Consider the following 13,985-nt stretch of genomic DNA (forward strand, 5'->3'; position numbering starts at 1 on the left):
CACCTAACATTTTAAAGAAATGTTTTTTTGATATTGCTAATTCTAGTTCTCATAATTACTATTTTTTAAAATTTTTTATTGAGTTATAGTCATAAAGCCAGTATGGATGGGTGTGGTGATTTAAATATTCTGCCAGCCCATTCTTTCTATCTAGATGGTGTCTGTGTACACAATACACACTTTCACTAATTGTTAGCAGCTCAAGTTCTTTCAACTTCTGCAACTATCTCGAATTCACAATTGCAACACAGACTCATCAACAGTGCCCTCAGCGAGCGGTTGTTTTCTTTCCTAGAAAGATTCATCTGATGTTCCTACCTTTCCACCCTCCTTGAAATACCGCTTCAATATATTGCTAACGCTGCCATGAAAATAAGGACCAAAGGGCAGCCTTGGCCACCATGGTTGAGTCAGTTATTCCCTGCAGACACTCCTTGAAGGTTACTTTTATTTTCACTTTGATTTGTTCCAAAGCCTTAAGTAAATGCAAATGTTACTACTGTTATTTCTCTTTAGGCTAGGCAGTCTGGAAAATACAGAGTAAGCCTCAGAACACATGGCTGTCCTGGGCTCAGGAGAAGTTATGGAAGAAAATGTGAGTCATGAGATAATTGCGTCAGTCCCAAATCCCTATTTTCCCCATGTTTATCGGATAACTACTTCTGAGACCACTTCGTGTCTTTCACCTTTCCTCTACCCACAGTTAATTGTTCCTTTTATTTGCCCTTTCTTTAAAAAAATTGGCCTTTCCTTTCCTCTTTGTGAAATGTGTTCACCTGTTTTGTTTATTGACAGCATTAAGGTTACCTGCTTACTGACTACTAATAGTCATGGAAAATTATGGAAGAACAGCCAGGCCATGCCTCTTCAAAGGGATGCAAGATTCAAAACTGTAAGTAAAAAAACAAATGCTTCCATCTAGTATTATCTTAGCATGTCGTAACGGCCAACATAGACTAAAAGCACAATAGGAAGAGTTAATGAAAAGAAAGTAAAGCCACCCTTCATTTCACTGTATTTCTCTACCCTTTTCTGAGGAAAGTATGGAGGTCTTCGTTTCTTTGCCATCATCATCTGTTACGGGTTGAATTGTGTCCTCCTCAAAAGATATTTTGAAGTCCTAACCTCTGGTCCGTTTAACTGTGACCTCATTTGGAAATAGGCTCTTTGCAGATGTAATCAAGTTAAGATGAGGTCATTAGGGTAGACCCTAATCCAGTAAGACTGGTGTCCTTAAGAGAAGAAGGAACAGACACACAGAGAAGCAGCCACGGGAAGATGGAGGTGTCACCTATACATATACCGGGAAGCTGAAAGATCTCTGCTTAACCCTATTCCTAGTCTTGTTCCAAAACCCCTGATGTTTGTCACAGGTATATTTCAGTTACACCTCAAAGGAAATGTGACCGTCACCTGCCCTGAACCAGTTCCAGCCTAATGGCAAGAGCAGTTCCTGTGCAGAAGAAACCTAGAAGTATCTGCAAGTTGCCTTTGCTTTAGCATCGTGCTAAGCTCTCTGCTCAAAGAGGGTACCTGTACCTTGCTAGGCACAGTCAGTGCCGCATGCAGGGGAGCTGGAGGAACTGCACATGTGCCGGCTGTTCCTGGAAATCTCTGCCCTTTTCCCAGTTTCTGATGGTGCTCCTTCCTCTTACTCCTTAAAAGTTCCCCTGCTTTCCTCCTTTTGGGCAGAAGGGCTGTCTTTAGAGCACGAGCGCTCCCTTCTCCATTCCTTGATCAGTGAATAAAGTTTCTGTTCTGCTTTGCTGAACCTGGTCTCCTTCAATTGGCACTAGTGGCTCCCAGCAAGGGAAGGACCCAGTTGGGGTCCACCGATCTGAGAGGGCTGGTAACAGAGGCAGAGGTGGGAGTCATGCTGCCACAGATCAAGGAATCCCCAAGGCTCCTAGAAGTTGGAAGAGGCCAGGGAGGAACCTCCCCTAGAGCTTTGGAGGGAGGGTAGCCTTGATTTCAGACTTCCAGCCGCTGCCTCTGGAACTAAGAGAGAATACATTTCTGTCGTTTGAAGCCACCTGGTTATCGTTGCCTCGGGAAACTGCTAGACATCCATCCTTGCATTTCAAAGGTTTTTTTTACATCTTTTAGAATTTTCTTCCATTTATGTCTTCCTCTCTAAGGACTCTTCTACTATGCCCCCACCTTTGCAGATGGATAGACAAGTAAGTTCAATTATTTCCAACTATAAAACCAGGTGCCTGACATATGTTAGGTTCTGAGTTTGTTTTGCAGAAATGCCATTCTCGATATTAAACTTACCCTTAGGTTGTGACATATCACATGACTGAGAGGTGATGAAAATTTTTAAAAGCTGCTCTTCAACTTTACATAGTATCTACAGATCACCAGACATCTATGTTCTGGGGGTAAACCTGCTTGTTTAGTTTATTGCATAATTCTCAATACACAGGCTAGAGGGAACAGACACATATTTGGAAGATATTGTTGAAGATATTTTGATCCCATATGGGAACTGAGACTCACAAAACAATGAAATCCAAATTGAAAAAACAAATTAAGAGCCCACTATGGTTCACCCTGATGTGATTTCAAATAGATATTTTAGAATTCTTTTATTTATGGTGCAGACCACGTTTTAGACCTTTTAGTATTGTCTAACACCTGATTTCCCAGCCTATAAACGCTTAAACAGGATAAGTAACCACCCCTCCCACTTGGCCTAAATTAAACACCTCCCTGCTCCTACCACCCCAGCCACACACACAGGCCATCACCGTACTTGACCTACTAATGTTATTCACTGTGTAGACCATTCACCTGAGTTTCAAATTAAGTGTAAACAAGATAGTCTGGGACCTGGGACTTGGGACCCTTTACTGTCCAGGAGTGTTTGCTCCTGGGCAGACGTCTCCTCCAGCAAGAAATACAAAGAAACTATAAGGAATGAAAAGTAACTGCACGCATGCGCAGTTGGGGCATATTATGACCAACACGATACAAAAAGTCCAAAACCCAACTTCCGCTTCTGAGGTGCCTGGAGCAAAAGCAGCAGGCGGCGCCTGATCCCTGCACACAGCTCGACCCACCCAGCCTGGCCCACCGAGCAGCCGCACCCCTCACTCACTTAAGGGACCAGCTCACCCCACCTTGCAGACAGAAACGGGAACCGGCTACTCGTTTTTGCTCCCTCGTGCTGCGGCACGGGTCCCAGTAAAGCCTTGCCTGAATTTCTTGTCTGGCTTTTTATCCATTTCTATTGATTAACGAGTCCAAAGAAGGCACAGGTGAAAATCAAGCCTCCCAAAGCCCGGCCTGGAGAATCACAGGAAAGTAAAGACCAACGTGGGGCGACAGCAAAGAACCAGATATGCAGCCAGTAGAACAGAGGAAAGCAGAAGGAGTGCGCGCGCGTGTGTGTGCGCGTGCGTGTGTGTGTGTGTGTGTGTGTGTGCGCGAGTGTGTAGTGCCAGACCAGGGAGGGACTGAGGGAAAGAAGGGCCCAAAATAAATCCTGTCTATTTTTAACTTGTTTGCAACGTACCCTATCCAGGGGCCAATCCTCTTGTATATCATTCCTAAGCCTAATTCTTGATTTTTTGCCCCAAAGAAATAAACGCCATTGCTTAGGCCTCTCCCCTTTTTCTGTGTTCAAGGTTGCAAATGTAGGATGTATAAGACCGGACGCTCGTCCTTGCGGAATTAGTAGGCTTTTTAGAAGACGATCTGTAACAAGCAGGAAATGATCATTTCAGCTGTATTTTTATTTAAGTTTTATTTGGACTCACGGTCAGATGAGTTGGAAATGGTCATGGATGAAGGTGGATGAGCAGAAACGGCAACAAAGTCTGGATGAATTCACAGCAGGGTGTGCTCTTTGTCGGCTTATTTCGTCTGGAAAAGGGGGGCGGAGCAGGTGGATTTGGGTAAGACTGTAAGAGAGCTGCTTAGATGGTGAGTGACGTGGGAGACGGCTTGTTTTCTCCAGATGGGAGGAGAGGGCACAGCCTTCTGGTGAAGTGGGAAAGAGACGGGGGGACAGAAAAGGCCAAAACACGAAGCCGGGCTGCAAATGGCAAAACTTCTACCTGCCTGGCTAGGGACTTTGGAGTCTTTTTTCAGGAGCCAGGTATCTCCTGAAGAATATTTCTGAACAAGGCTTTGGTGATATTTCTGGCCATTGAGGCAAACAAAATGGATGTCACTTCCATCTTTTCAGAATTCTCTGTTTGACATATTTAGCAAAATTCTACAGTACTTTACGCATTCCTGGTTACTTTGATAGATCAGATTGTTGAAGAGAGACTACAGAATTCGAGCCTTCCGAAATGGCAGCTGTGAGCTTTTAAGTGTCTGTAACATATGAATGTGCTAAATGTAGCCAATGAATTCAACTCAGTCTGTAAGGAGGACTGTGTGCCTGAGCTAGGTCCATAATTCAGCCTAGAAAAGTACCTGGGAAATAGACCCTAAGTGTTTCCACTGACCTCAATCACCCAGATAACATGTCAATTTTATCCAGCCAAAGTATAACAAAGATGATCTGTTTTCTACTAGCTAAAAGGTTTGTGAGAAGGCACACAGTGTTTTGGGGTAGACTTTCCACCTTATCTTAGGGCTTTCAAGCCTGTAGAATTTTCTTCCAAGGGAAAAACAAAAAGCCCGGAACAATTACCCCATTCAATTATAAAATCACTGCAACCAGCCCTTCTACTGCTGACCCTCTGGATAGAAGCAGAAACAGCAGGTTCTGCCTGGATCGAGTTGCCCTGTTTCACCAGCACAAATTCTTTGGCAGGAAGGTAAGTAAGTGATTAAATCTGAGGTGGAGACTTAAAAAAAGAAATGCTTGAGCAAATAATTGAACAGCTTTCTGGTCATGCAGAGAGACAGCTGAGGCCGGACAGAAGTGGACAACACCAGTTCCCCGGTCAGATCTCTGCTTAAAAGTCCCAGCGCAGCAGAACGAGACCGAGGGGGAAGGAAGCAGTTGCTGCCAGGATGTGCAGTGTCAGCACCTCATACTCCGCCCTCACCTTGACTGTGATGTGACTAGAGATTCTCAACAGAGTTAGAGCTGTGTGTTCTCTGTAAATACTGCAGTAACTAGCTTTTAATTTTGTTTAATCTACTTATAGATTTGGTAAACAGAGATATGAAAACCTTTTGGGAAAAAATGTTACATGCAGTGGTAAGTCTAGTTTATAGCTAAATATTTCCCCTTCTTCTAGTTAAGTTTGTTTATTAGCATGCCATCTGGTTACAGAGTACCACAATGCTGGGAACTGCAGATTTACACTTTAGTAGCACAAGTTTGTTGTTTGTTTTTATGGTTTTTCTCACTGTCTCCCCCGAGTTAAGAATCCTGCTTTTGGGAACTACTGGAACAAATAAACAAAAAACATGGCTTTGGGCGGTTGCTTCTCTTTAAACTTCAGGAATCTGGGCGCTCTGAGAGTTAAATGAAAGCAGGTGTATTTCAGCTCTCGTTCCTGGTAGTTAAAATTAGTGTACAAATTACGCAAGGCTCTTAATTCGATCTAAAAACAAAGACTTACGTAGCCAACTGATGTGTCTTAAATCCCCTAATTCCTGTTAAAGAACACCTCCCACCCCACACCATCCCCCCAAAAGCCAAATAAAGGAAGATAAGATGACCCCAAGCTTACAGCCTGGTGCCTGGCATACGGCAGGTCTTAACAAACGTTCTCTAGTTTTTAAGTCCACGAAGAGGACAAACAGGAATCAAAAGCAGAAATTGACTTGATTTGCCTGTTCACCCCTCTAACTCCATACAGCTACATGAGACCGACTTTCACCTGTTTTGGTGGACACAAGCCTAAAAATTTTCTTAATTGAGTTTTTAAATTGAATGTATAGATTTTCTCTTATACTAAGAACTTTTAAATGACAGAGCCATATTCACATATAGACATTTTAAGCAATTTCAACCAGGGAACTAAAATTGGCCACCGGGTGAAGCTATGATGACACAACTGTCAGAATCACATGAACAAAAACAAGAAAGATGCCGGTGACGAAGACAGAGGTCATGCCCCCTCCCTGAGTTTTTACTAAAGTTGCTAGCTAGGAAAAAATAAAAAACAAACAAAATAACACTTGGCTTCATTTGATTTCTTTTAAATGGCAGCCACTAACTACTTGGAATACAGCCAAAGAGGACCATCCAGTTCATCCGTAAGTTAGAAACAGTCCTCTCCTCCAGGTTTAGAAATAATACTGCATCCACGAAGGGCAGTCATTTCACCTCTGTTCTCTAGAGGACCAAAGTCACTGAATTCAGAGTTGGAATTAACGCTTGCCGTAATATTTGATCCCCTAGGAATGTCAACATTTCTAAGTGCCTGTCTGCACATCCATTGCCCCCATCCTCATAAGAGCTCTGCGCCATGGGGATCACTGACCCAGTAATAGAGAAAGCAGAAGTTCTTTAGCAGTGAAGTGCCTTGGCCTATAAATTCCCCCGGCTTCCAAACTTTTAAGTGTATCAGAACCACGTGGAGGGTTTGTTAGACACGCTGGACTCCATCCCCAGGGTGGCTGCTTCAGTTGGTCCGAGGTGGAGCCTGAGAATTTGCATTCTGTACAAGCTCCCAGGTGATTCTGGTGCTGCCAGCGGTGGCCCACACTTTGAGAACCTCTCGCCGAAATTACAAGGCACAAGGGAAAGAGGCCAGATGAAAAATCCAGGTCCGTCTGCTTCTACGATGCAGACAGAAGGCACGCTGAGAAGGTACTTGTTATCCTCTTAAGATTTCCCCGCTGCAGAGATGGAAGAGGAAAGGAGGCTCTGTGGAGTTGCATGTTATGTGAAAGAGGAATGGATCTGAGCTGAAACCCTGGAGTCTGAGTTCCCTGGTCCGCCAGGAACCAGCACAGCACGTAACTGACCAGGTCCTTCGTGTTTCCATCACTGTAGTAAGAGTTCTACTACTGTTACTTCCAGTACTCTCAGAGGTGTTTTGTTTTTTTGTTTTTTGAAGATAAAATGTGATCATTGCTGTAAAAGAATTTTCTAAGCTTTGAAGTGCTACCACAAAGGATGTTAGTTATTTTCAATAGGAATCAAATCAAAAAAAAGAGTAAAGACAAAACAAGAAAGACAGAAGCATGTGAGTGAATGATGTGGTCTTCAGTTTAAAAGCTGAGACTACGTAAAAGGAAATGCCAAGCACAACAGAGAAGTTTATTAGAACCTTCATGAGTTCGGGCAGCTTTAAGATGAATGCACTGACAGTCGAAGGTAGGGCAACTGCCAAATTTTTCCCAATTTTTTTTTCAACTTAAAAAAGTAAACATCCTATTTCTTCAAAAGACAATCATCTTATGATGAACCCTGGGAAATGATTAATAAACAATTCTGATATAATTATTTTTTGAATAGTAAAAATGTACCTGAACAGCTTTTTTTGGAAGTACAGTTTTTTTTCTTTCAGAGAATACTGAAAATATTTTACTATTAAAAATACAGTTTTATTGTGCTGATCACTGGCTTTGTCTGATGCTCTTCCTGAAAATAAAAGTTTTAATTCATTTCTAATAAATGGCTGAACCAATGAAATACAGGATTTGCTGTGCCTTAAATGGCTAACTCTGGTGACTTTATATCACTGTTACTCTTAATTAATTAATTTTAATGCAAGAGTGAAAACTAAGACAGCTTCTGCTTTCTCCACGAAAACTCTCATTGTAAGTATGTGAACATTCAGAGCAGTAACTTCTAATAAATGAAGTCAATATTCACTGGCACAAAGAAAGTGGTCTATTTTATATTGGATTAATTAAAGAGAGACTTCATACTCTAAACTGAGAAATCTCTCAAGGCTCACTGGGCTCTACTTTTATCTGTATTTTATCCCTCAAACAAATGGCTTGTTTGGTATTAGTTTAATATTTGGTACAAAAGCTGCCAGACTTCCATATGTCATTAGGACCACAGACCGCAATTGTGCTTTTCCCCATCGATGAAATATTACTTTCCTTAGACTGGATATTATACCTGCTCAATGAAATGAAATCCTTTTTGATTTATGGTGTTAAAAATTCTGTTTGTGTTTATTAACTTTTGATGAAAATGACAGTTTTTTTTGTGCTCAGGCAGCTGGGGTTCTACCCACTAATAGAGTACAGGTATTTTCTTTTCTGTTTCTGATTTGCTTGTTTTTAATCTTTAAATGCCTTTGATAGAGAAAAGTACAATTTAATGCTTGGTGTACAAAACAGAGTACTTCAAAGAAACCAATAATCAGGGTTCAGGGGATAGGGGTTGATTCTATCTTATCGATCCAATGCCAGAACATTTGTCAGGCTCTCACGTGGAGTTGTGTGCAAAGGTTTCTTGAATGTGAGATGTGTAATCCAAATTATGTGTTAGTATCATTTAGCTTTTCTCATCATCACCCAGATATGAATTTAGGGAGGAACTGAGGTTCTTTAGAGGGCACAGATTAGTGGTTTAGGACACATGCTATATAGAGAAAGGCCGCCTGGCCCAAAATCAGCTACGCCATTTACGAGCTGTGTGACCTTGGGAACATTTCATGGCCTCTCTGTGCCCCTGTCTCCTTATCGGTAAAAATGAAGTTCCTTATAAGGATGGAAGGATTAATACTTGGTAAAGCACTTAAAATGATGTACAGCATGTAATTAGCACCCTCTGTCTGTTAAATAAAAATCAATGAGTAAATTGAAACTATTATTTCTGCTGTGAAATGACACAGGCTCCTCTGATGTTGGCGGGTATGACAGAAGTTCTTCCAGGTAGCCTTGTATCAGGCATGGACGATGCAGCAGAAATATCTTCTTTTTATGACTTTGGTGAACAGAACATTTGGGGCTGTGGACACAAAGCCTTCAAAGAACGGATGAGGCCACCCATCACTGTGACACTACCTTGGTGTTAAGGGAAAACATGGAGTCTTTGAAATATACCAAGTCTGCCCTACGAGACAGCATCCCAGGAAGAGAAGCCGAGGCAGAAGATTAAGGTGAAAGAGGCAGTCAAGCATAGTCTAATGAAGAGGTGGCAGAGAAAAATCTGGAAGAGACAGTGATGATAAACAGGTTGTTTTCACAGTACAGTTCTGGCACGGGATCTTGAGGCCCCTTCCTATCTTCAATATTTTTTTCCTTTATTATTAACGGTCAAGGGATTTTGTGACTTGTCAATAAACTTCTTGGTGTATATCTGGTTTTTTTTTTTTCCCCTCAAGTTATAAGAGAGGTAAATTATACTCAAGCAAGATAAACATCGTCTCTGTGGAAACACGGTTGGTGACTTAAATAAGCAGGCATAATTCCGTGGACGGAAAGCCCTGGGTTAGTGTAGCGATCCGGTTGCTATCCATTCAGCACCACCACTCTCCCAAGTGAAATAAAAAAGACGAGGGAATCTCAGGGAATACGAAGTCATTAAAATACCCAGAACAAATTTACGTTGTAGTTTTCATCTTTTTTAAAATGGAGGTAATCTGATGTCAAGTAGCCAAAAATGAGACTCTGAGAAATCATTAAAAATGTCCCACTTCCAAAGCTTGCTCCTGGCTATTTTTCTCGCTTTGTGCGTGTGTTCTATTATACAAGGAGTTCTATTACAACACATATCAGAGTGAATTAAGACTCTCTCCCACCATACGGTTAGCTATTTGAAGGTAGGAATTATGTTTCAGTCACTTGTTTTATATCCTGAATGGCAGGTGTCAGAGGTGCTAGTTTGGATTGTATTCATTTAGCTAAACTGGGGCTACATGTTCCAGAATTCCATGTCCTTCACGGTTCCCGGATAGCCTGGGCTGTGGGAGGCATTTGGCATGACATTCGTCAGGCAAAGGAAAGCAACAGCCACATCCTCTTTGCATCAGACGGTCAGCGGAGGGCATGAGGCACTGTGGAATTTCACAGAGGTTGCCACCGATCTGCTGGCTCGTGTTTTTGGCACAGGGCAGCAGGTAAGCCCATGGTTCCCGCTGGGTCTCCTCCTTCAACTTCTGTGACTCCTGGGTTACATGGGGGAGGGCACCAGCTTCCCCTGCCAGACACCCCATTATCTCATTGGAGGCGCAAAGGCCGTGAGAGGCCGACGTGGGCTCCACTTGGTCCCGGTGGCTTCCAGCTCATCTTCGCTGGTTCTCATTTGTGATCCACCTCTCACTTCATATCCAGCCATCCTGCCAGCTGACTGCCTTGCAGCTTCAGGGTCCAGCACCAGATTGCGACCCATGAAGTAAGGTCAAATCTTATGATAAGTCATGTATATATACAGACATACACCTGATGGGCTTGGTTATCAGGGTTTGGTTAGAAAAGCAGAACTACCAGAGGAATGAATAGATATGTATTTATGTTGACACTGACATCTATATACACACGCACTTCATATACACACCATTATTAGGTGTTTGCTGAAGGAATGTATAAATGAATGACGGGAATGTTTTTATTTTATAGGTGAGGAAACTGACAATAGAGAACTACTTACTGTCAAATTTATTTTCTAGTTTTTATAAATATATAGATATAATAAATAAATATGTAGATAAAATAAATAATATATTTAGATAAAACAAATAAATTTAAAAAATAAATGCATCATAAGAGTGAGCCTGAAGACTTCTAACTTGGAGCCCAACGTTCTTTCTACCACCATGATGCCCCTTTTAGTCTATCTGCTCGTCCCTCAGTGTCCAGAGGAACTGAGTCTTTGCAGGTGAATTCCTAATGCCATCTCAAAGAGTCCTCCATAAAACAGAAAAACATCACTAATTAGTTTCTCCTATCTCTCCTCTGTTCTCTCTATTTTCTATTAAATCATCCTCCTTTCCCAGAATTGGTTGCAGAATGGGGAACTAGTTCAGTCTCAGAACGATGGTTGTAAGTGATTTGGGAAAGAAGGGTAAACCCTACAAATATCCTTCACATGGAAGCTACTACCTGGTCATCCCACTTCTTTATTCCGTGCATTACCCCTTGCCTCCATCCTCACACCAAGAACCCTGCACTCCAGCCACACAGAACTTCTCATTTCCCCAGATATGTTAGGTTCTTTGTAGATCAGGCAGACATCTCTTTTTGCTTTAAGTCGAAACACAAGTATTACTCCCAATGTAAAGCCTCCTTCAATTTCCCAGCAAAGTGGGTTTTCCTGCCCACGTCCTCCTTTGCTAGGCTTTGTCCTTCCCGATGTCAAGGAGCTGATGGATTTATCTTTATATAGCCTGGTGCTTAAATGCAATGAGTCTTGTTTGCCTACTTAGAAGAACAGAGGTGCCCTTTGTTCAATCCATGGAAAAGTGTAAAAGTTAACATTCAGTCTCCTAAGTGGCAAGGTGGTCACTGAATGCTGCTAGTTTGATGCCTAAAACAACCAGGTCGACAATACGGTTACCATGGTATTACTTAGTGCATAATGAGTACAGTCAGTTTTTTCCCCCACACAAAAAGAAGCATGGTGACCCTGGATAGCAAAGGTCTGAGGACACAGTTGTGGATTTCACCTGCTCACCTCCCGGCTCCGCTTCCTCCGTGCTCCCGTGCTTCTGTCACACAAGCTGCTCCAACAGACTACAACCAAAGTCCACGCACGCCTGGAGAAACAGGGTCCACTCTTCACGCCAGCTACGAACAGAAATGAGCTGACACCAGTGTCTGGGAAAAGCACCCCCCAAATCTGCCTATAGCAACGTGAGGCACAGACACGGTCCTGATCCCCACTGTGAGCGTGAAAGCAAAGTATATTTCGCCCCTGTTTGGTTTTCTTTGGGTGTGCTTGTTTATGATTTTTGCTCCGTTCCGTTTTGTTTCTCTGAATGTTTCTTTAGCTTTTAAACTCCTGGTGTGAATGGTGTAATCTTATCTCCAGCTCCATACTGTTTTCCAGTACAGTTAAATAAAAATTTAGTCATAAGGAAATGAAACCACCTTCTATTCCCACAAAGCCTAAATTTAAATATGTGTAACTCACAAGTCTTAGATAATTTGCTCAGATTAGCCACACGACTTTCTCCTTGCGTGTTCTCTCACCGCCCACAAGTTGACTCGATTCTGACCTAAACAAAAGGAGCGGGCTTCTGGGTGTGACAATCCCGGTGCATGGCTCATAGCCTCAGATACTCTGGCACCTTCTCAAATTTTAGTTGCAAATTCGGGGAAGGATTTTATTGTGCCATCTATAAATAGAACTCAACAGTACATTTTGAGAATGCTGAAAGCTCGGTTAATAACCTCCCAGTTCATCAGGATGGATAATGCGTCTTTCAGGTAAGTGCACCTGGGTGAGGGTTATTAACTCTTGTTCAGCAGACTCCGTGCCGTGGCTTCTACGCAGGAGAACCTTGACTCAGAGATCTACTGAACGACTTTCTTGGTCTGGCCATTACACCAGGCGCCTTGTTTTGTGAAGGTACTTCGGATTATTTTCCCAAAGGTGGGACAGAATGTCCTGAATCACTCCTGTTTGGAACAGTCTCACGTGAGATGAGAAAAGTACATAGTTGTGAGAAGACTGGTGGAGTCTGTGGGTGAGTAGATATTTGAGTGGGTGGGAGATGAGGTGGGTAGAGCTCATTAACCAATCAAGTACTAACCTAACGCAAGTATTTGGCCTCCCCCAAATCATCCCTTAATAATGCTTCTCAAATTTTTGCATTAAAAATTCCTGAAAAAACAGAAAAGAAATGAGTACATTACATACCCCACCCCCTACATCTCTACCCCAAATCCTAGGGGATCTGAAGATATTACACAAAGAACTTGGCCCAAGCTCAAAGTATTCCAGTCTTATGATTTTTCTTTAAAATATATGCTACGTTACAAATTATTTAACCTGCTTATCGGCTAAATTAATTTATCCACTCTCCATCCAAATTTTTGGTTTAATGCTTCAAAAAGGTACACCAGGTTAATCTTGTGGCTTCTCACAGCTCCTGGCATGTTGCTACTACTATGAACGCTGGTAGGACTCATACATATGAAAAATAAGCTACACAAAAATCTAGGAGAGAGCATGTAATCGCTGAAACATATGGTATAGAAAGTGAAATTAATAGAAAAAAAGACAATGCTATTAGAAGGCTGGACTGTGGTGTCTTTTAAAATAATTTTTTCTTTGTTTCAATTAGAAGAAATCATTTACTCTTTGTCCAGATTCCATTGTTCAAAAATTGTAGCACTGAAAATGCTGTATTAAATGACTGGATGCTTCTATACAAAAATGAGGGTACTTTTAGGCATATACATTTTACAGAATTTGAAATACATATAACAAATAAAATACAGTTAATTTATTTTACAGAAACTGAAGCTTCAAACTTAGAATGTCTGTTAACTGCACAACAAAATACAGGCATAGAGAAGATGCCCTATGTTCCTGGGATGGATGGTCTCATGTATCAGTTTGGCCAGGCTATGGTGCCCAGTTGTTTGGTCAAAGACCAATCAGGGTGTTATTGTGAAGATGTCTGTCAGATGGGATTAAAGTTTGCAGTCTGTAGACTGAGTAAAGCAGATGACCCCACCAGAGTGTGGGTGGGCCTCGTCCAAACAGTTGAAGGTATTAAGAGCAAAGACTGAGGATTCCCAAAGAAGAAGCAATTCTCCCTCAAGGCTGCAACATAGAGATTCAACCTGAGTTTCCTGCCTGCTGGCCTAACCTGAAAATTCTGGACTCAAGACTGCAATGTCAACTTTTCCAGATTGCCAGCCTATCCTACAGACTTCAGGCTTGCCGGCCCTCACATTCACATGACTCATTCCTTATATTAAATCTTTCTCCCTCTCTTTCTCTCTGTCTATATGTATCATATTGGTTCTATTTCTTTGGATAAACCTCATACAGTTACCAAACTATAGGAGGAAGAAGACAACAATTTTAAGGGAACCATCAAAGTGACATTCTGGCAACAAAAAAACGTTGCACTAGTTCATAGTAAAAACAATACTTCAGTGCCTACAAGTTCTGAATTCCAAACGCAGACCCAGGACAACAGCAACGT

The 13,985-nt window shown here is 42.0% G+C and overlaps 1 protein-coding gene across 8 annotated transcripts in view; it reads right to left on the bottom strand.

Annotated features, from left to right (window-relative positions):
* The window catches only part of KCNJ16 (potassium inwardly rectifying channel subfamily J member 16), a 58,642-nt gene that overhangs the window by 38,814 nt on the left and 5,843 nt on the right, over positions 1-13,985 (bottom strand). For 4 of the 8 annotated variants that reach the window (XM_032456967.1, XM_032456970.1, XM_032456966.1 and 1 more), the window contains exon 3: positions 11,498-11,610. The exons of 2 other annotated variants lie outside the window; for them this stretch is intronic. The gene's annotated coding sequence lies outside the window, so the exon portion shown is untranslated. Of the gene's footprint in view, positions 1-3,764; positions 3,871-11,489; positions 11,611-13,985 lie in introns of all 8 variants that reach the window. 2 more of the 8 variants (XM_032456972.1, XM_032456973.1) reach the window with 2 other exon arrangements.

Source organism: Camelus ferus, chromosome 16 (assembly GCF_009834535.1).
Source record: "Camelus ferus isolate YT-003-E chromosome 16, BCGSAC_Cfer_1.0, whole genome shotgun sequence".
NCBI lineage: Eukaryota > Metazoa > Chordata > Mammalia > Artiodactyla > Camelidae > Camelus > Camelus ferus.